Source organism: Lampetra fluviatilis, chromosome 40 (assembly GCF_964198595.1).
Source record: "Lampetra fluviatilis chromosome 40, kcLamFluv1.1, whole genome shotgun sequence".
NCBI lineage: Eukaryota > Metazoa > Chordata > Hyperoartia > Petromyzontiformes > Petromyzontidae > Lampetra > Lampetra fluviatilis.
In genome coordinates, this window is record NC_136314.1 from 2974670 (window position 1) to 2995985 (window position 21316).

The 21316-nt window shown below is 45.1% G+C and overlaps 1 protein-coding gene across 1 annotated transcript in view; it reads left to right on the forward strand.

Annotated features, from left to right (window-relative positions):
• The first annotated feature begins 276 nt into the window (after nt 1-276).
• LOC144946119 (leucine-rich repeat neuronal protein 1-like) overlaps nt 277-21316 on the forward strand; it is a 119292-nt gene continuing 98252 nt past the window's right edge. Inside the window, exons 1-2 of the mRNA XM_078874873.1 lie at nt 277-365; nt 984-1075. The gene's annotated coding sequence lies outside the window, so the exon portion shown is untranslated. The remainder of the gene's footprint in view (nt 366-983; nt 1076-21316) is intronic.

The following is a 21316-nucleotide window of genomic DNA, read 5'->3' on the forward strand; positions in this document are numbered from 1 at the left end:
ATGTGCTGTTCGTGCTGTTCGGAGCTGAGCACTGTGACAGCCCCGGCCCCCTCTCTCTCCGCAGGATCAGCCAATGACAGCTCCACTCCCACACACACACACGCTCGCTCGCTCTCCCACACACACACACGCTCGCTCGCTCGCTCTCCCACACACACACACGCTCGCTCGCTCTCCCACACAAACGCTCGCTCTCTCTCCCACACACACACACGCCTGCTCGCTCGCTCTCTCTCCCACACACACACACGCCTGCTCGCTCGCTCTCTCTCCCACACACGCGTACGGATTTCGCCTCTGGGTTGGGAGAGAGCTCCAAAACCTCGGGTTCGGCGCTGCGCATCGGTCCGCTCCTCGTCCAACAAGTACGGCCCCCGACGGTCTCTCCTCTCCCAGTATCCTGGCAGCTGCCTGGGAAGGGGGAAGAGCTCCGCAGTCGAGTTTGCCACAGAGAGCGAGAGAGCAGAGAGAGAGAAGGGAGAGAGCAGAGAGAGAGAGAGAAGGGAGAGAGCAGAGAGAGAGAGAGAAGGGAGAGATAGATGGGGAGCAGAGGAACACCACGGCAGCAGTACCAAGCTCTTAAATAAAAGACAGACATATTCGGCATATGGACACACACAAACAGCGCATGCATACGGCGCATGTGTGTGCATAGTTAAGCGGTGTAGCTATAATTGTCTCAATGCCGTGCGTGCTGTTGAGCCGTGCCGCCAAATGTATTCAGTTGCCGTGTAACAGTTTTCTGCGGTTATTATATGAACATTTTTTGCTCGGCTATTTGAGATGGTTTATTGGTGACGGGACAGCGTCTCGTCCCGGTCGCAGAGAAGTTGCTCCAGGACGAGCGATGCCCGGACGTGTCCAGCTGAGCGCGTTGAAGACGGCACGGACGAGCGTGTGACAGCTGGCAACAGCTTCAACAATTCGCTCATAAATAAATATCCCCATCCACCCCTTTCTTCATGTCTCATCGTTGAACGCAGGGCACTGAGGCTCACAGCAGTGGAAAGAACACACCTCTGTCAAGCCGCGGCCTTCCTCGGTGCTTCTCAAGACGTGCGTGGCCCGACGGCAGGTAATGGTCATCTCGTTCCATTCTCTCTCCAATTCAAAGCGCATCACTTCGACGCAGCTGACGTTCTCGCTTCGTCGTATTTGCATGCCACTGACTCGAGTTAACGGGCACGCGTGTGGACACGGACGCACACGCGCACGGAAACGTCGGCTGGACGTCCGGAAATGCACGCGCAGGCACCCATGCATGGCATGCAAAGACAAAGCTCCCCCGTATAGTCTGACACGGACTGTTGGGGCAAGTGCTGTTGGCGAGCACCTTTAAAGGCCGGGAGGGCACACGAGGGGGTGGGTTGCCAGCACCACGCCCGGCTGCCTCCGTCTCCCGAGTCACGATGTTTACACATCGCACAAGGTACTTATTTGAGGCTGAGTCGACCTAGGGGAGGCCCAGGACTGGTTCAGATTTCACCGCTGTTATTGGTCGTGAGTTGTAATGGAACTTGGTTCACCGGTTTCGTAGCACAGTGTGCTAACTACTGCGCCACCGCTCCCCACATACAAGCCATGCAAACACATACACACGGACAAAGAGAAACATACGCACGGACAACTCGACCCTGTAGAAACAAGCACGTGGATATATACACTAAATATTTGCACACGTACAAAGGCAGACATGCAGTAACATAGAGACACGTCAAACACGTGCATTTAAAACAACATACAATGAGAGAAAAACATATATACGGAAGACATACGTACAGATAGACATGGGCACACAAACGCCTACACCCCAAGACAGACATTGCAGGAACATACAGATAGAAAGACAGAAACACACGGACAAATGCACGAAAAAACGCATGCACTAACTGAAACACGAAGAGAAATGCATTCGCAGATACAGAGCTAGCCACGTGGACACACACGCACACGTGCAGACACACACAGAACAACACAGACATATGCATGCAGACACACACATGAAAAAAAAACTTACACATAAACATAGGAAAGATATATAAAAGCACACAGACGTACACAAACAAGTACAGGGATACAAAGAAAAAGATCCCCCGCGTAGACTTAACATACTTTTGGGGCAAGTGCTGTTAGCGACCACCACATATGAAGGCCACAGGAATAGAGACCCATACATACAGACAAACACACACACACAGGTAGCTAAAGTAACAGGTACACAGACGCATGCTGATGTATAGAAAACACTCGCATGCAGACACATAGAGATATGTGTGGGTGAGATAGTGTGACACACGCATAAACGCACATACATACACACAGACCAACACAGGCGGACATAAATAAAACCACGCAGACATATGGTCATACACACACAGATAAACAAAGATAAAGACCCCCCGTGTAGCCTTAACATACTTTTGGGGCAAGTGCTGTTAGCGAGCGCCTATGAAGGCCGACACGGTCCACGATTGGGTGGGTGGGTCAGCACCACACCTCACCGCCTTTGTCTCCCCAGTGTCGAGGATTTCACAAACCGCGCCAGGTACTCATTTGAGGCTGAGTCGACCTAGGGGAGGCATAGTACCGGTTCAGATAATCGTCACCGGCGTTAGGTCGTGAGCGGGAATCGAACTCGAGTCGCCGGGCTCGGGGCGCAACGCGCTGACTCCGAACCAACAAGCACCACACAAACACACCGACGACGCACACACATGCAGACACATATACATACCCACACCTACACACACACACACCTATGTACCAACACACACACACACACTCCTGTGCATACATTATATATGAAGCCAACACAAGAAAAAAAAATATCTGCTGAATAGAGGGTGGCAGGATTGTTGCTAGCTGTTGCTGTTATTTCTGCTTGCTTGTGGGGGACGTTGTGTTTAAAATTGCTGTCGCAAGCCTTGCGTGTATGCTTTGCTCAGCTTTGCGAATCATCTGTGATGCTGGGTCTAGGGAGATGGGATAAGTGATATATATACGTGTATTGTACTGTACATTAAACGGGTTTGGCCGCAATGCACTTAACTGTGTATATTCTGGGCTGCTAACACACAGATTCGGTAAAAAAAAATTGTGTGTGCGTGAGCTAGTGTGTATGTGAGATAGTGTGTGTGTGTGAGAGTTAGTGTGTGTGTGTGTGAGTTAGTGTGTGAGTGTGTGAGTTAGTGTGTGAGATAGTGTGTGTGTGTGTGAGTTAGTGTGTGTGTGTGTGAGTTAGTGTGTGTGTGTGTGAGCTAGTGTGTGTGTGTGTGAGTTAGTGTGTGAGATAGTGTGTGTGTGTGTGTGAGTTAGTGTGTGTGTGTGTGAGCTAGTGTGTGTGTGTGTGAGTTAGTGTGTGAGTTAGTGTGTGTGTGTGTGAGATAATGTGTGTGTGTGAGATAGTGTGTGTGTGTGTGAGATAGTGTGTGTGTGTGAGATAATGTGTGTGTGTGTGAGCTAGTGTGTGTGTGTGTGAGTTAGTGTGTGAGTTAGTGTGTGTGTGTGTGAGATAGTGTGTGTGTGTGAGTTAGTGTGTGTGTGTGTGAGATAGTGTGTGTGTGAGATAGTGTGTGAGTTAGTGTGTGTGTGTGTGAGATAGTGTGTGTGTGTGAGCTAGTGTGTGTGTGTGTGAGATAGTGTGTGTGTGAGTTAGTGTGTGAGTTAGTGTGTGTGTGTGTGAGATAGTGTGTGTGTGTGAGTTAGTGTGTGTGTGTGTGAGATAGTGTGTGTGTGAGTTAGTGTGTGAGTTAGTGTGTGTGTGTGTGAGATAGTGTGTGTGTGTGAGCTAGTGTGTGTGTGTGTGAGATAGTGTGTGTGTGTGAGTTAGTGTGTGAGATAGTGTGTGTGTGTGAGATAGTGTGTGTGTGTGAGATAGTGTGTGTGTGTGTGAGATAGTGTGTGTGTGTGAGATAGTGTGTGTGTGTGTGAGATAGTGTGTGTGTGTGTGAGATAGTGTGTGTGTGTGAGATAGTGTGTGTGTGAGATAGTGTGTGTGTGTGTGTGAGATAGTGTGTGTGTGTGAGATAGTGTGTGTGTGTGTGTGAGATAGTGTGTGTGTGTGAGATAGTGTGTGTGTGTGTGATAGTGTGTGTGTGTGAGATAGTGTGTGTGTGTGAGATAGTGTGTGTGTGAGCTAGTGTGTGTGTGAGATAGTGTGTGTGTGTGTGAGATAGTGTGTGTGTGTGAGCTAGTGTGTGTGTGTGTGAGATAGTGTGTGTGTGAGATAGTGTGTGTGTGTGAGCTAGTGTGTGTGTGTGTGAGATAGTGTGTGTGTGTGAGTTAGTGTGTGTGAGAGATAGTGTGTGTGTGTGTGAGATAGTGTGTGTGTGTGAGATAGTGTGTGTGAGAGATAGTGTGTGTGTGTGTGAGATAGTGTGTGTGTGTGAGATAGTGTGTGTGAGAGATAGTGTGTGTGTGTGTGAGATAGTGTGTGTGTGTGAGCTAGTGTGTGTGAGAGATAGTGTGTGTGTGTGTGAGATAGTGTGTGTGTGTGTGATAGTGTGTGTGTGTTTGAGATAGTGTGTGTGTGTGTGAGATAGTGTGTGTGTGTGAGATAGTGTGTGTGTGTGAGATAGTGTGTGTGTGTGAGATAGTGTGTGTGTGTGAGATAGTGTGTGTGTGTGAGATAGTGTGTGTGTGTGAGATAGTGTGTGTGTGTGATAGTGTGTGTGTGTGTGTGAGATAGTGTGTGTGTGTGTGTGAGATAGTGTGTGTGTGTGAGCGAGTGTGTGTGTGTGTGAGATAGTGTGTGTGTGTGTGTGAGATAGTGTGTGTGTGTGAGATAGTGTGTGTGTGTGAGATAGTGTGTGTGTGAGATAGTGTGTGTGTGTGTGTGAGATAGTGTGTGTGTGTGAGATAGTGTGTGTGTGTGTGATAGTGTGTGTGTGTGAGATAGTGTGTGTGTGTGAGATAGTGTGTGTGTGAGCTAGTGTGTGTGTGAGATAGTGTGTGTGTGTGTGAGATAGTGTGTGTGTGTGAGCTAGTGTGTGTGTGTGTGAGATAGTGTGTGTGTGAGATAGTGTGTGTGTGTGTGAGTTAGTGTGTGTGTGAGCTAGTGTGTGTGTGTGTGAGTTAGTGTGTGTGTGTGTGAGTTAGTGTGTGTGTGAGATAGTGTGTGTGTGTGTGAGTTAGTGTGTGTGTGAGTTAGTGTGTGTGTGTGTGAGTTAGTGTGTGTGTGAGATAGTGTGTGTGTGTGAGATAGTGTGTGTGTGAGCTAGTGTGTGTGTGAGATAGTGTGTGTGTGTGTGAGATAGTGTGTGTGTGTGAGCTAGTGTGTGTGTGAGATAGTGTGTGTGTGTGAGCTAGTGTGTGTGTGAGATAGTGTGTGTGTGTGAGCTAGTGTGTGTGTGAGCTAGTGTGTGTGTGAGATAGTGTGTGTGTGTGAGCTAGTGTGTGTGTGAGCTAGTGTGTGTGTGAGATAGTGTGTGTGTGTGTGAGCTAGTGTGTGTGTGAGATAGTGTGTGTGTGTGTTACGGGGGGGGGGTCTTTGTGTGCGTGCGACATGACAGCGTCTCGTGTTGGAGAGCGGTGGTGTCGTGGTTAGCCGAGTTCAATTCGCGCTCACGACCAACACCGGCGACGACTATCTGAATCGGTCCTTGGCCTCCCCTAGATCGACTCGGCCTCAAATGAGTACCTGGCGCGGTGTGTAAATATCGCCACTAGGGATACAAAGGCGGCCGGGCGTGGTGCTGGCCACCCACCCCCCCCGTGTGCCGTGCCGGCCTTTATAGGCGCGAGTTAACAGCACTTGCCCCTACAGTCTGCAAACTCTATGCGGGGATCTTTGTCTTTGTGTGTATGTTTGCATATTCTCATATAGGTGCATGCATATATTTAATAGTAGACTGAATGTCCTGCCAAAAAAAAACCTTTCGCGTCTTTGTCCCATCGCTGTATTGTTTAAAAGAAGCGTAATGGACACCACTCTCATCGTTATTTGCCAAGAGAATTCAGAGTTTCTTTTATGGAATATTCCCATTATGACGGCGTGAGCGCTCCTTAACAAAACCTTTTTGAGTCATCCGGACAGTTCTTTTATGTGCATGCGTTCTGCAGAAGATGACACACGCAACGGGCAGGCGTGCACGCGCCCACAGGCTCGCAGAACACGCGCACTTATTACGCAATGCCCATTTCCAATCAGGCATTTCTATTGCGAAATGGGACATCATTACCATCTCTATTCGTAAACCGGGCACACTGCAGATGCAGTGGAGCTTTGGAGAGGGTGTAGTACTGTACCGTAACATCGCATCATTACGCTCATTTATTAGCAATACAATTTGCATTGGGAAATTGTTGTCGCAGACATCCCATGGACTATGATGCTATGAATAACCGAGCGAGGCACTAATGAAACTGTCAGTGCATGTGCTACCTTATAATTCTGCATATAAACTACTTTCTATGAATCATCCTGCAAGAAATAAAAAGTCCTATCGTGATTAGCAATGATCTAACGTGTTCCTATTCACGCCATGCCTTCGAAAAAGCTCGTATTGGTTACTCGTTCAACGGCTTTCCGTGGGTGTTCATGCAAAGCGACGATGCACATTAAAAAAATAGTTTAAAATGACTCGTATCATCTCTGCTCCGTCCACTCGGATGGAAATTGCGTGGAGGAGCACGTCCACCGTGGAGATGGAGCGAAGGAAACCCGTTTGTGTTCAAGGCGCAGGATTGCGGTGGGGGGGGGTTGGGAGTTTTTTGGTGGCGTTCATCCAGCAGCGGATTGACCATGGCCGATGATGATTATTATCTTGGACGCTCACCATGGGCTCTCAGTGAATTTCAATGATCCACAGAGTGGGTGGGAGATTTGGCTCTGGGGAAGGGAAAGCCGCATGGGGAGCAGAGAGAGCGGAGCCAAGATGGCACTAAGCTGATGATAATGACGGTCCAACTCGCTTCACCGTTGCTCTTCATATCGCACAATCGACTGCCGCCTTTTTTTTCCCTTCGGAACTATGAACGCGTGCGCAAAGAGAGTTGCTGCTTCGCCGAACACGCGCAATGAATAACGATTTCGTGAAAAAAAAAATCGTAACAAGGTTTATGGCCATCGCTGAGAGAATTTTTTTTTTTACGTAATATTGCGGATGCTTCCTCACGAAGGATAGCTGCCCGAAACAACGACAGCTTCCCGATGGCTGTTCAGCCAGCAGGACGAGACATTTCTTTGCTCGGCGACAGTAAGCAAACGCCGTTATTGCGATCGTAATTTTGTATTTAGTCAGCAATTTATTGAAGCATCTGCGTGATAAGAAACTTTACTCGCCCATCTGTGGGTCAACGAGTCAGTCACATAACCTACTCGGGTAATTTCTGTTGTGCAGAGTTCTGAGAGGGACTCATTTCTGATCAGAAAGAATGAGGAACATGCGGTAATGATATTGAGTTAATTATGAACAACAGCTTTTGTCCTCGGCTAGAAATAACTGTGACGAAAAAAAACGTATCACCACTCCAATCCATTGGGGGTGGTGGGGGGGTGTAAAATATCTAATCTGTCCTGTCATTCGTAAACTTGACGAGCTGAAAAGCTAGTTGATGGTGGAGGAAGGAGCCGGAATGGGGCTTAAGTCCACTCGTGAAATGCAGTTTTATTAACGAGTGTATTCCGTTTAAAGATCCACCCTTCCAGCAGAATGAGACAATTCCAGCTTGCTGTTGTAAAAGCAGTTCTCATCACTACCATTCATTGATTCTTCATTGTGTACAACTTTTTGTTAAAGTCACATTGTGTTCCCAAACTCAAAGGCATATTGACAAGTACTCATCTCTATCGGTGGTGCTGACCAAGCGACGGAAATTCCACATTCAGGTCACAGAGAAGCAATCACCGTTCATTTCCTTTAAAGAATACGAGCCGATCAATCTGCAGCAGTATCACGCGTCCATGTTAATGGTTGCACGATTTGTGCACAGATAACACTGGTCAACACACTTTTTCTGGCATAAGGTATTACAACGGTTTTAATGTAATTTTGGGGTGCTGATTCCAAATCTGGCATCAGTTTTTTGTCTATCACATCAGGTTATTGAGATATCAAATATTGCATTTTCAATAAAAACTGCAGAAAAAAACATATTAAATAAATGTGGATATCTACATAAAATGATGTTCTAAACACACTATCCTAAAAATACAGCACCATATTTTAACACTAAAGCAGTCACTGACTCGCAACAACTTGCAATCATAAGTGACAGAGTTAATTTCGGGTAAAATCAATGAAAATGGGGTATGCCGATAGCATAAAAATCAGATGTGATAGAGCAAATTTGAGATCAGATTTGGAATCAGCACCCTGAACTTAGTCTAGAACAGCTGCAAAAGTCCAGGTCAGAATTTTTTTTTCTTGACCAGTGTAAGCATTGTCGAATCCGTGCAACAATACTCGTGGCTTCAGTCACCGATGCTGGCCTCACCAAACAACGGACCATCTTGCGAACAACCGCATTCTGCGCACGCTCTCCGGCGGAGTGAACGGTATTAGCTGTGCTAGTCCCGAAGCTATCGAATGGCCCGCAAACTTAAACCCGGACGCATATTCTACACGTGCTTTGGCATTCGCCTCGAAGAAGACCAGCTTTAGTGGCCAATGTTGACACGGTCTCACCACTCCAGTTGGCTTCTGTGGATGACTGATGAATGGCGTGCAAACCCATCGCTCTGTTTGCCTTGTCCAAACGCACACCTCATCGTTTCAAATAACACGCAAATATGCGTGCTACAAAGTATGGATTTCCGGCCAACACTATTAGTCTGCTATGATGGGCTTTTCTCGTCATTTTGCAGACTTTACAAACTTCATTATTGACGTACCATCGCGCGGCCCCTGGAATTTTGGTCAACATGGATCGCGTCGCGACTCGCAGATGGCAGTGAGGCGGTGGTTGCCCAGCTATTGTTTCCCTCCATTAAACACGTCTGCCCAACCTCCAGGTCACGTGACGCTTTCTCAATAAAAACAAACTCGCATGATTTTTTGTTGTTGAAAATTTGTGGCTAATCCTTTACACGTATTTTTCATTGATGTTAAAACTTGATTTAAAACAAACAGACATCCGCTATGGCAATTTGTGCACGAATGACATGGCTTATAGACTAAGCCTGTTGTTAGTCTGTAGTGGCATTTTGTTTTGGGTGTGTATTCTTCTATGATGGTCGTGAGCGCCTCTGTCAAATAATGTGACTTTTTATCCACTGTTGGATGAATGCCTGTCCATATTAACGCAATCTGAAATATACCTTAACTTATAAATGTCCGGGGGGTAAAAAATTATTATACCTTTGGTGCCAGATTTGTATATTCGTGAAACAACTGAAATGCACTATTTTGGTGCCTTGCCACACAATTGTTAATGGAGAACTTGTCACATTTTCACCAAGAAACGGAACAAAGATTTGCATTTGTCAATATGGGCCCTAGATTTTGGAGCTCTTGCCGTTCCTGCAAAGCTTAAAAGCGTGCTCCTTTAAAGCACCCAAACAGAAGCATTGACCATTACAGATATCTAACCAAACCGGGTAATGCGTCCATTGGGCAGTTCACGACATTCGTATGGGGGGGGGGGGGGGGGCGAGGCTTTCTTTCACCAGGGCTCTACGTTTCACCAGGGCGAGTATCATCTACCGGTATTGGGGAGGCGATGTTGCTACGTGGTTTTACTCAATCAAGTAATTTGAAACTGTGACGAGCAGCACACGTGGCCTACACTTTTCCGATTGACGTCGCTGGATCATTACCGTCACGCCGTCAAGTTAACGGTGCGCTTCTTTGCGGTCCACTACACCTGTGGTATTAACGAGGCTGGCTGCTGGGATCGAACCAGTAAACACGCAAACCACGACGCCATTACCACTGCCCCCCCCACACACCCCTTATATGCATATTCTTAGGTTTTTTCGGTAAAGTCACGTAGGTAAAACATCAAAATTAATGAAAATAAAATAAAATAAAATAAAAACATTTTATTTTCATTAATTTTGATGTTTTACCTACGTGACTTTACCGAAAAAACCTAAGAATATGATTCCTTGCAGTCACGAAAGCTTCAAATCTACCCTTATATGCAGTTTATAGTATTTCCAAACGGCCAATGCATGCGTATGCATTGTTGGAATTAGATTTTTTTGACGCGAAATGCAAACCCCAGCCAATAAGGCCGTGTCTCCCTCCTCCTGCAAACGTTTTGTCGAGACCGATCAAAGCTATTCACGAAGCAGTGCATCTGCAGCCGATCCTGTGGGAAACCACTTCATAAATTGTGGGTCTGAGACTCAATGTAGCAGTTCAAGAAGAGATACTACGGTGGTGGAGGCCCATCCCCGACAGGGATTTATCAAACGTATTGAGAGATATTTACGGTGCAAGAGATAGGCAAAGCTTTGGAACCGCTTCTTTATGTCGCTGCGCCCTTTGGTGTTGACCTTGTCCTCTGAAATTAAATCAAATTCTGGAATGCTCTCTTAGAAACGTCGCCACCGTGACAGGTGCGTGAAGCGCGGCGAGGTGCGCGTGTTGTGAGAGCACGCGGCGTGCGTGGCTGCCGATGGCTCGTTGGTCAGGGCGATTGCCAAACGGAGAAATGCATTTCATCTCAGCTTTTTGCGACTTTTGGTTTGTGTCTAAGAAGAAACGCATTTTTTTGTTCGTTTTGTTTTCTCTTCTCTCCATAGTTTTTCTTCTTCCCGCCACCGTATTCTCCACGTGTAGTCTCGATTCATGAAACAAACGGATGCACGGGGGAAATGTATTTCATCTCGGCTTTTTGCGACTTTTGTCTGGTCTCTAAGTAGAAACGCATTTTTTTGTTCGTTGTGTTTTTTCTTCTCTCAATTTTTTCTTCTTCCCGCCAACGTATCCTCCACGTGTAGCCTCGTTTCATGAAACAAACGGATGCACGTGTGTAACCCTCGCGGTAGGCAGTGCCACAGAATGCCGTGGATGATGCTATCGTGGACGATTTACTCTTGAGCTCCTGTGAAACAGTGCTCCTTACCCATGCTGAGGACATACGAAAAAGTGTCTTTCCTGCAACAATGTCAACCAAATGTTAATAGAACCAAAATGGGCCAACCAAATGGAATGTTTAATATGAAAATCTTACGTATATTGATGATTATTAATTTTATTATTTTTGCTTTGTAAGGTATAAACTTGTTTCCTGCAGACCGTTGACTGGTGACACTTGAGAAGGTGGCTTAATCACGGGACCTGGATACAAACCCAGGATTTCAGCTGTACCAGCTCAGTGTACTGGCCTGGCAGTAGCGCTACCGAGTGACCTTACATTTAGCCTCATGTATTCTGACGACTAACTCATCGTCTGCGTACATTGCAAGGAACATTTTCCATCCATCACTCCATATTTTTAGCTATAGACATTTTTTTCAAGAAATATAGAAATAACCTCAAAGCATTATTTTTTTTTTCACTGAAAAGACACATTCCATTTACTCCTGTACCTGCAGCACTTTCATTTGACACACTGCTAATGAAACGGCTTTAAAAGATGCAACTAAAATAATTTACGCACGTTATATTCATCCTGTCAGCTTATTTGCCTACTCATTGAATCACCTCCGTGGCAGCCACAATAAACAAAAAACATTTTGAATGCAAAGTACCCCTACATCAACATCAAACCAGAGCCAACCATATCCCCTTGCAAAAAAAAAGCGACCGCTTGTCTTTACGAAATCGAAACGGCACGGGTCCTCTCGTCTGATCAACGGATGGATATGAGCAAAAGGCATTCCATAACTCGAGAACCCCCCGCTGCTTGGCAAGCGGCATTTGAATAGACATGATGATAAAACTCTTTAAACGAGATTTTTTTGGCACCGGTAACAAAAAAAACGGCGCTGTGGTGAGGTTTTGCATTTAACCCTGCAGCTCAACTCAATATGTACTCGACTAGTGAGCATCGCAAGGGTAAATGTGTTTATTTACGACGAGACAAAGACTGATATCACACAAAGCCACCATGGACATGTTGGACAAGGACTGCTAGCGAGCACTTGTTAGAGTCAGAACGGCTTATGGCGGTTTGTTGTTATGCTGTGGCCAGCACCCCGCCTGACAGCCCCCCCCCCCCCGCCTGACAGCCCCCCCCCCCGCCTCCCCCAGTGCTGATGTTCACGCAGCAGGTGCCTGTTTAAGGCTGAGCCGACCTGTACGAGACCCAGGGCAACTTTGGATACCGCTTGCCACCAATGTTTTCCATGGTTGGCATTTGAGCCGAGTTCAGAAACTTTAATAATATAATCAGGATCAGATTTTTTTTTTATTCATCCCCGAGAAATCTGATTAGCTGTGAAGCTTTTTTTCCAAAAATGTCCAATTGTATAGCGCAGAGCACTGACCGCTATTTTTTTTAATGTTATCAGGTAAAGCCCACTGAGCTGTATAGAAGCGTTTTCCGAAGTGACCTGCCCCACAAATGATAGATCATCACGCACACACTCACTGACTCATACTCATTCGTACATCGGAAAAGACAACAAAGATTGCTCTGTTGGTCTCTACTGTTGGTGCAGGTGCTGCTATCAACTGCATAACAAGCCACCATTATCTCCCAAGCCAATACGTGCAAACGCTACGGTTGGCTACGTACGGCGCAAAACAAGTTCAACATACATACAAACGTAGAGTACTGTATCTGGAATGAATTCACCTAGGGCAGGCACAGGGCAAATTCAGATACCTTTCGGCAAGGGTGTTATGGTGTTTGCGGCAAGAAAGCAAAAGTGTGTTGCATGGCCATGATGCCGCCGCTTCCAAAAATGTGACACGCACGCACGCACACACATGGAAATGGAAGGGTTTTAGATTTGATGACAAATAATATAAACAGCGAGTATTAAAGGCCATGAGCATAGATGCGTCACTTTCGCGCACGAGGCCGGGTCACTTACAAAAGGGATCGATGTTGGGAAGATTGCTTATCTGTCGGCAGCACGGCGAATGCTGGGGGGGATACAGCAGGACAACACAGCTGTTTTGCTGGCCCCCTGTCTTCAGAGAAGCTCACAAACAACGAGACCAATGCGCAAAGACAACATGCGGAGCGGCTGCAAGGGACGGCATGGGGCGTTTCGACAGCTATTCTTGGGATCATAGGCAAAGTTGCTTTAGTTTGGCGGGTAGGAACGTTTGGGACTTACACTGGACGCAGTTCGGTGGGACTCGGGCAACTTGCAACGGCCCATTAGTTTCCAATGCACCCTCTCTGAAGGAATGTCTCTCGTGTGTATTTTTTGCTATGAATGCAATAATTGTTTTTAGCAGTTGTTTTCTTATCCACCGTAATCTTACCAGCGATGTATCGACTCTGTTGGTGATTGCGTGAAAGAGGTATGCTACCTATGGTTTTATTTTCATACTTTTAAATATTTCACCCGGAAAATAAGCTTGAGACGGAACCAACTCGCCCGCACGGGTGCCCGTGTTTTTTCTTATGAAAATGTAAGAAAAAAAATTTGCGAGTGATATTAAATCTTGATTTGAAGCTTTCGTGACTGCAGTAATCCATACTCTTTGGTTCTTTCGGTAAAGTCACGTAGGTAGAACATTAATAGATCACTACGTCAGCAGTTCTCCGGCTGTGTTTGTCTCACCTGATGACGGTTGCTTGTGTTGCGATCGAAACGTCGTGATCTATTAATTTTCTATCTACGTGACTTTCACGACAACTCATCCCATTCTGAGGGGGGGGGGGTAAATGCGATGTGTCTCGGGGCCACAGCCGTGCATGCCCTGCCACCTTTGTTTCTGTCTGTGCTGACCGCATGCTGAAACACGTGTGCCAAGTTCAGGTGCCGCCGGCTGTAGGAGTCTAACGGCAGTGTGCCGACGAATCAAAACAAACAACCCCAATTGTTATTATATTAAAAACCGCGATATTTCTTGAGACTTGAAAACTAGCGGGCAATTAATGGAGAGCAGTTTAATGCAGCATCACAGCACGATGATTGATGCACTTATTCACTTACTCATTTATGCATTTAATCCACGCTGGCAAGCATCGGCTTATTCGTTGTTAATGTATACTTGTCCAATTATTGCATAACACATGCATATGTTTGTTTGCATAATTTGTGAAGATTAACATTTTTTTTTAGCCCACTTCGTTTTCTTTTGATGTAACGGCAAACAGTGTAATGCAAGTCCATACAACGCAATGAAATATACGAAGTGTATTAGAATGTTAATTTAATAGAGCTTGTTTCATTTGAAGCCATCTAGCAAGGAATGAGAGAGAAGACAGCTACTTGCGATCATGATCATCATCTGTGCATTAGGTGCACCGTGCCAACAACAACATGAGTAAGTGAAGCATGGTTAATGAATATATGAACTGGATGTGAACGGCTGCCCCCCACCACCACCAACCTACACTTCCCAGTGTGGTGAAGTATGGTCAAACAACTGCTGAGGACCGACGCAACATGAGGATGCCTTCATCCAGCTTTGGATGAGAAAATGGGCTGTGAAATAGTATGTGTGTTCTCGTTAAATAAAAATCTCAAAGTATGCGAAATCACGGGCGGCAATTAGTGATAACATCGGACCAAATGCAAAACAACGGCACGGTATAATTGCTCTACAACGTTTGCGTCAATCGTCAATGTGGCACGTGACAAAGGGGCCGTCCATAAATGACGTCACGCACCTGGGGGGGGGGGGGTCAGACATTTGTGACGATGTGTGACGAGGGGGGGGGGTTGAGAAATGTGACGTCACATCAAAATGCGCAACTTTACATAAATAGAGATTTGTTATAACAACACTAATTGTTATAACAACACTCCTACAACATCAGAGTGCAGCGCCACATTAAATACGCACTACAATGACAATAGTTTAAAGCGATTTGAAGCATGTTTTATTTTCAAAATGGAAATATGGTTTGGAGGGGTGCAGAGCTTTGTGACGTCATATTCGAAGGGGGGTCTGACTTTTTGTGACGCCGTGTGACGAGGGGGGGGGGGGGGCAAAATCGTCCAAAATCGCGCGAAGTCATTTTTGGACGGCCCCAAACCCATACAACAAGACTAAACAGGCAATCGTTTTTACACAGACGATGGGACACATGAGAAGAGGCATTATCAACGTACATGTCTTTCCTTCTCATAGTCCTAAAAGAAACTCAAATGGAGTAAACATATTCTTAGGTTTTTTTCGGTAAAGTCACGTAGGTAAAAAAATTAAATTAATTAAAGTAAAATAAAAATAAAATAAAAATCACGACGTTTCGGAGGCAACACAAGCTTCCGTCTTCAGGTGGAAGCTTGTGTTGCCTCCGAAACGTCGTGATTTTTATTTTATTGTTATTTTACTTTAATTAATTTAATTTTTTTACCTACGTGACTTTACCGGAAAAAAAACCTAAGAATATGAATCCTTGCAGTCACGAAAGCTTCAAATCTAGAATCGAGTAAACATTTTGAAAAAAAGTGCAGTTTTGAATGTTAGCCTATGTGTGAGTGCTCACTGAAACAACCGCCTTCAGTGCGTTGTTGCCACAGTGAGTTTCCCGGGGACGCTTTAACGATGCCATAGCACTGACAAAAGATGTGCGGTCACTGATTTATCGGCGTAGTAGTTGCAGTAAACTGTGGATTCTTATTACAGAACCACTGTAATCACTCTCAGAAGCAATCAAATCAGGGCACTCGGGTGAGGGGAGGGGGATGCAGTTCTCATCTCCATTGGTGGCCCTGAGTCAGTGGCGGAAATTCCACATTTCCATGGCAGGAGCCATTATTTATATCTGTACGACAACCACAACTGAATTCCAACGAAGCAGAATTTATTCGAATGGCCTCGGATGGATGATTTCCCTGAGTTGGCCCTCCCAGCCAGGATGTGAACTCGTGACATTTTAGATGCGATTCGAGCCCTCGAATCACGTGGTCGGCTAATGGCTCACGAGGAAAGCGTTGCTCGAGTGATACATTTTCCTCGCGCTCTTGATCACAGGACAATGGACAAAACGTTGCAGGCATTTTCACGAAGGCGAGATGCGACACAGCCTCGACCACCGAACTAAACCCGTCGCTCAGACGGGTGGCCTTAGCTGGCTATTTTAAACATGTGGGGCAATCAAGAATCAAATGCATGTCTCCTTCTCCCCGCCCTCCTCTCTCGAGGTGATTGCGTGAGGCTCTTTGCTGCTGAGTCTCCGTGTGGAGCAAGCGTGCCACGGTGATGACCGATGCTTGTAAAGACCGCCTTCCCGTTTCGCACGCTGTCTAGCAATGGCAGTGTTCGACGTCGGGGGATAACGGAAGGATCCTAGCTGTCCAGTTGTGTCGTTCAATCGTGGCCATGACCCGTCAGGTCTTGGACCACAATGGACCAAATTGGTGGCTCCACATCCCAGCAGTCCAGTACATTAGAGGCGAGGGTTGGTGGTTCACGAAAACTTGTAAAATCTCCTCCCTCCTCACCCATCTCCTGGCTGCCAAGGTGTTTCCTGGCCTGCCAGGGTATATGGCAGCACAGAAAGTGGATTCACTTCCACCCGTATTCCATCTGCATGGGGATTGAGCATTGTTATCCTCCTTGCATGCGTGACTTTTCCTCGGATTCTCCGGCTTCCTCTCACATGTATACTCATTAATGGAGTTGGCCGAACTTGCCAATGTAGGACCACAAAGCTTGGGAAAATGTTGGCGCCAGTTACGGCGAACTTCCTATTTTATTTCGAGGTTTTCCACACATCCGTGTGGAAATTGTGCACATTATGAATCTCGCAGCGTTTTGAAATGCAATTTGCATTCATGACGCGATATGAAAAAACATTATTATTAATTATTGTTATTAGCCACGCTGCTCAAGGGTGCAACCAACCAGCCATGAGTTACAGATACTTCGTTCTGTGCCAGCACCGGCCTGTTTAATGTTGCTTCTGCTCATATTATTATCATCATCATCATCACATTTTATGTGTTCATGTGACACTCACAGATAAGGTCCAAACGCAACTGTTAGATTCAGAAGGCAACACGGCCCAACCCTGCACCCAACACCCGATATTTCAGGCAAAGGTCCTAAATTACACGTTCGGCAAATGATATTGAATAGTAATGTGTAGGCGACATAATCGTTAGTTTTCGTGCTGCTAATGAGAAAATGGATTTTAATTTGTTGGAAGCTTCTCTTGCGTGTTTATATATATGTACACCTAACTAGGTATCTGGTGTTGTATTATTTCCTCCACGCACGTATTTGTTTGGAGTTTTCAAACCTTCGTCCGTGAGTTTCTCAGTCCGCTTGTCCCGGTGAGGGTCGCCGCAGCAGCGTGTTGAGTAGAGAGGTCCAGACCTCCCTTTTCAAACGTGTTCACCAAAAATGAATTCACTTGACTTTACAAGTCCATTATGGTTGACAAACACATACACACACACCGCTGTTTCAGTACATTGGTAGATGTTTTCGCGTACTAACATTTGCAAAGCTTCAAAACCTACTGGCTGTCAACAAGACGACCAGAATGTGGCCGTACAAAAAGTAGGCTGTTAACTAATTCTGTTCAGACGTCTGATTTTTATCTTGCCATATTCTCTGGCCATTCAAGTTTCTTCCCACGTGAAAAGAACAACAACAGCAACAACTCATCAATGGATTTGACCAATCACCTCAATGCAGGATCCTCGCAATACATATTGTTGAGGCTCAATAGGGATTTACGAAAAATATAAATTGCCCATTTAAGTTGAGCAGCAGGATATAAATGTACACATGCTTAGGAAAAATAATGTAGTCGAAATACATTTCACAAATCTATACTAAACAAAAATTTGGTGACCGTTTGCTTTATTATGGTTTAAAATGCACGTAAAAATCTAGATTCATTATTTGAATGCCATAGAAACGCCATCAACAACACGGTTGATTAATTTGCGCGCAAGTAACAAAAAAAAAATCCCACGACATTATTCGTGAGAGGATATCTATTTGTGTGCGGGTTTGTGCGGAAATGAAAGTAAGGTGTTATATCTGGCTAAAAGATGACCTATATCTGCATGCTTTTCGTGGCCACACCACATAGTCTTGCAGGGTGTGAGGAAATACCGAAAGAACTCGCCGCTTGAAATGACGATAATATCCTAAATCGCAATTTTCACGATTCTTCCCCTCGACCCAACTTTTGACGACGATGGCCAAATTTTGTGGCCGTTTTTTTTTGTCAAGATGTGAATCTTGCCTTTGATCAGTACACATTTAGTGAGACACGCTCTGAAGTGGGCGCCCAGGGGTCACAAAACAAAAGGGAATGCATCAAACTCTTCCGTTGGCGATGATACTTGCAAGTCAGGCATCCATGCCTCGACAGTTGAGCGATGTGGAAGGAGGAAGCTGCGGTAATTCGTGGCGGCGCCAGTGTTTGTGTGGGATATGCGATGACCCCTTGACCTCTTCAATTAAATTAGTTATCAGTGCTTGGTGCCCTTACGCAACGCGCAGGAACATTTTAAATCAAGATACTTAACCTCAGTCCTCCATTACTCAACAACTTGAATGTGCAATATTCCCCAGAGCAAAAGCGAGAGAGAGAGAGAGGGAGAGGCATGCAAAACAAATGAATATTCCAGACAACACGCGCGCAACCGATTAGCATCCCAGACGATGCGCTCCCGTAAAATGACCTCTCCTGCATGCACATGCAAGAAGACACTTGAGCGTAAATGTAGGTAACGAAAGAAATAATAAACAAAAATAAACGGCACAACCCCCTGTTGTTTTAAAATACGCTTAGTGACATTTCCTCCTCGGTCTGCGATCTGAATCAGTGTAAAACCGGTGGACATTTTCACTTGAACCTTTTTATGCGACCAGTGCACTGCTGAAAATAATGCAGTTCTGTGAAACATACCTTCAAAATAAACTGGGAAGCTGTGTGGGATGATTGCTTGTGACATTTCGTCGCTGAATTTAAGCAAAATAAATCCAATAGGGATGCTTTGGCTTGGCTCTTTGTGGCTTGAGAATTTCAACTGAATGCTAAAAATTTTAATCATGTCACACTCGATTAGGGTGGCAGAGTCTTGTACCCTTGTATATGTGAGTTTTCTTCACGACGTCAAATTTCAGATGAATCGAATTTCCTTCCCGATGCAAAAATGCCCGTTGTGAAATTGACCACGCATCAAAAACAGGGCACTTTGTGAAAATTAAATAAATATGATGATTCAGAGTGTCTCTAATTTAAGGTCAATTCCGACCAGGCCACCACACCTCACCATCGCTTCCTTCCTTCTGCCAGATCCCGCAGCTGTAAAGCAGCCAAGATGCGACCTCCAGTGTCTACTCTTTCCTGAGTTAAATAAAATAAGGATGTTATTATTCTTCTTGGTTCTTTCGGTAAAGTCACGTAGAAGGTAAATAATAAAATAATAAAAATAAAACATTATAAAATACAATTCTCACGACGTTTCGGCCACAATGCAAGCAGCCGTCCTCAGGTGAAGAACAGGTCTGTCAGACGCTGTCTTTCCGACAGCCCTGTTCTTCACCTGAGGATGGCTGCTTGCGTTGTGGCCGAAACGTCGTGAGAATTGTATTTTATTATGTTTTTAGTTTATTATTTTATTATTTACCTTCTACGTGACTTTACCGAAAGAACCAAGAAGATGAATCCCTGCAGTCACGAAAACTTTAAATCGATATAAAATAAGGATAGTATTATTATTATTATCCCTATCAAACTGAACAATACCGCAGAGCATTGGACCTTCTTCTTCTGCTGCTGGTGCTGCCTATTAATGGTCCCAGGCATCAGTCATCCACCTCGACATTCCTCTTCTACCCACCAGAGAAGCGAGGCTTTGTGGTTGTAGTGTCAGGGTGTGGGTGGGTGGAGGAGGTCAAGGAGTGACACAAGTGCATTCTGGGTATGACCTACTTTAGTGAAATGCCCCGCCTGCTCGTGGCCAGCTACCTACCTTCAGCTTTGAGCTGTGCTTCATGAAATATGCATGACTGCGGCAATTTTTTTTAAATCGCAAAACTTTGCAAACCAACACCACCTGATTGTAATGAATTACCCACGATGTCCTCTGAAAACTGCGATAATAAATACACGATACGCAGAGTTTGTATGGTGTATTTTTTTAGTGCTGTATATATTGTAGTATATATGTAACATATTCTCCAGATATTAAGAGATTTCCTCCCCCAGCCCCCTCTGTTTTAAACTAAAAGTTTGGAGCAAGTCTTACAACCCGTTGTGTGTGCAGACTTGCATGACTTTACTGACATCGAGCACAACTTTGGCATGCATCTTAATTGCTAGACGTGTAATCATCCGCGGAATACTGTGCATATTAAATGTCTACTTATTAATACAACATTGGCATGTGAATAGAATAGACATTTAGACAAAAGATTAAAAAGGGGTTCCGGAGAAATAATACTGACCAGACTGAGAATTCGTCAATAATTACATTTGACTGCGAGCTCCCTCAATTGTGCCAAAGTTTTCAAATAAACAGTCAGGGGTTGTGGTGAATGGTCACAGACCAGGGATGAGTTTCCATTGAGAAATAATTTCAAATATCGTGCAAGTGCAATTCCGGATGTATTTAATTTGAACGTTTTTGTTGTTGTTGCATCATCTACCCAAAGTACCATTGTCGCACGCATTCTTGTTCAGAACAGTTACAACCACATGCTGCCACGTGGCGTGAAAGCGTCACAATAGACGTGGCATCATTGTATCTGACGTTATACTTTTCGATCGCCCCAAAGCAGAAAGACTTTTTTTTTATCGTCCAAAATATTTTGTTTCAAATGAAACCGATAACATGGGCGGACACCCCTATTACCAACTCGATCTTGACAGTGGCTGGAACTGAAATGAAATTACATCAAATTAAAACCCAAACAATGGAAATGAGTGCTCTAAATTGATGCACGATGTATTTCCTTCATGCAAACAGGTAAAACTACGATTGCACTTGCATCCGAATGGAATTTCTCACCTCAAGGTCAACCTCAAGTGAAAGATCCTGTGAAACTGCCTGCAGGAAGGAGCATGTTTCTCTGCAATAAACCGTTTCTTTCCTTGCGCAGATCAGATTTGAAACCCCGTCCTCTCTTTTCAACCTCGTACAACCCGACGCACTCCGAGAGACTTGTCAGCTCTCATCTGTATTCCATGGTTCTTTCGGTAAAGTCGCGTAGATAGAAAAAATAATGGCAATAATAAAATAATAAAAATGAAAATAGAGTGAATAAAAATAATAAAAATATCACGACGTTTTGATCGCAACACAAGCGGTCGTCATCAGGAA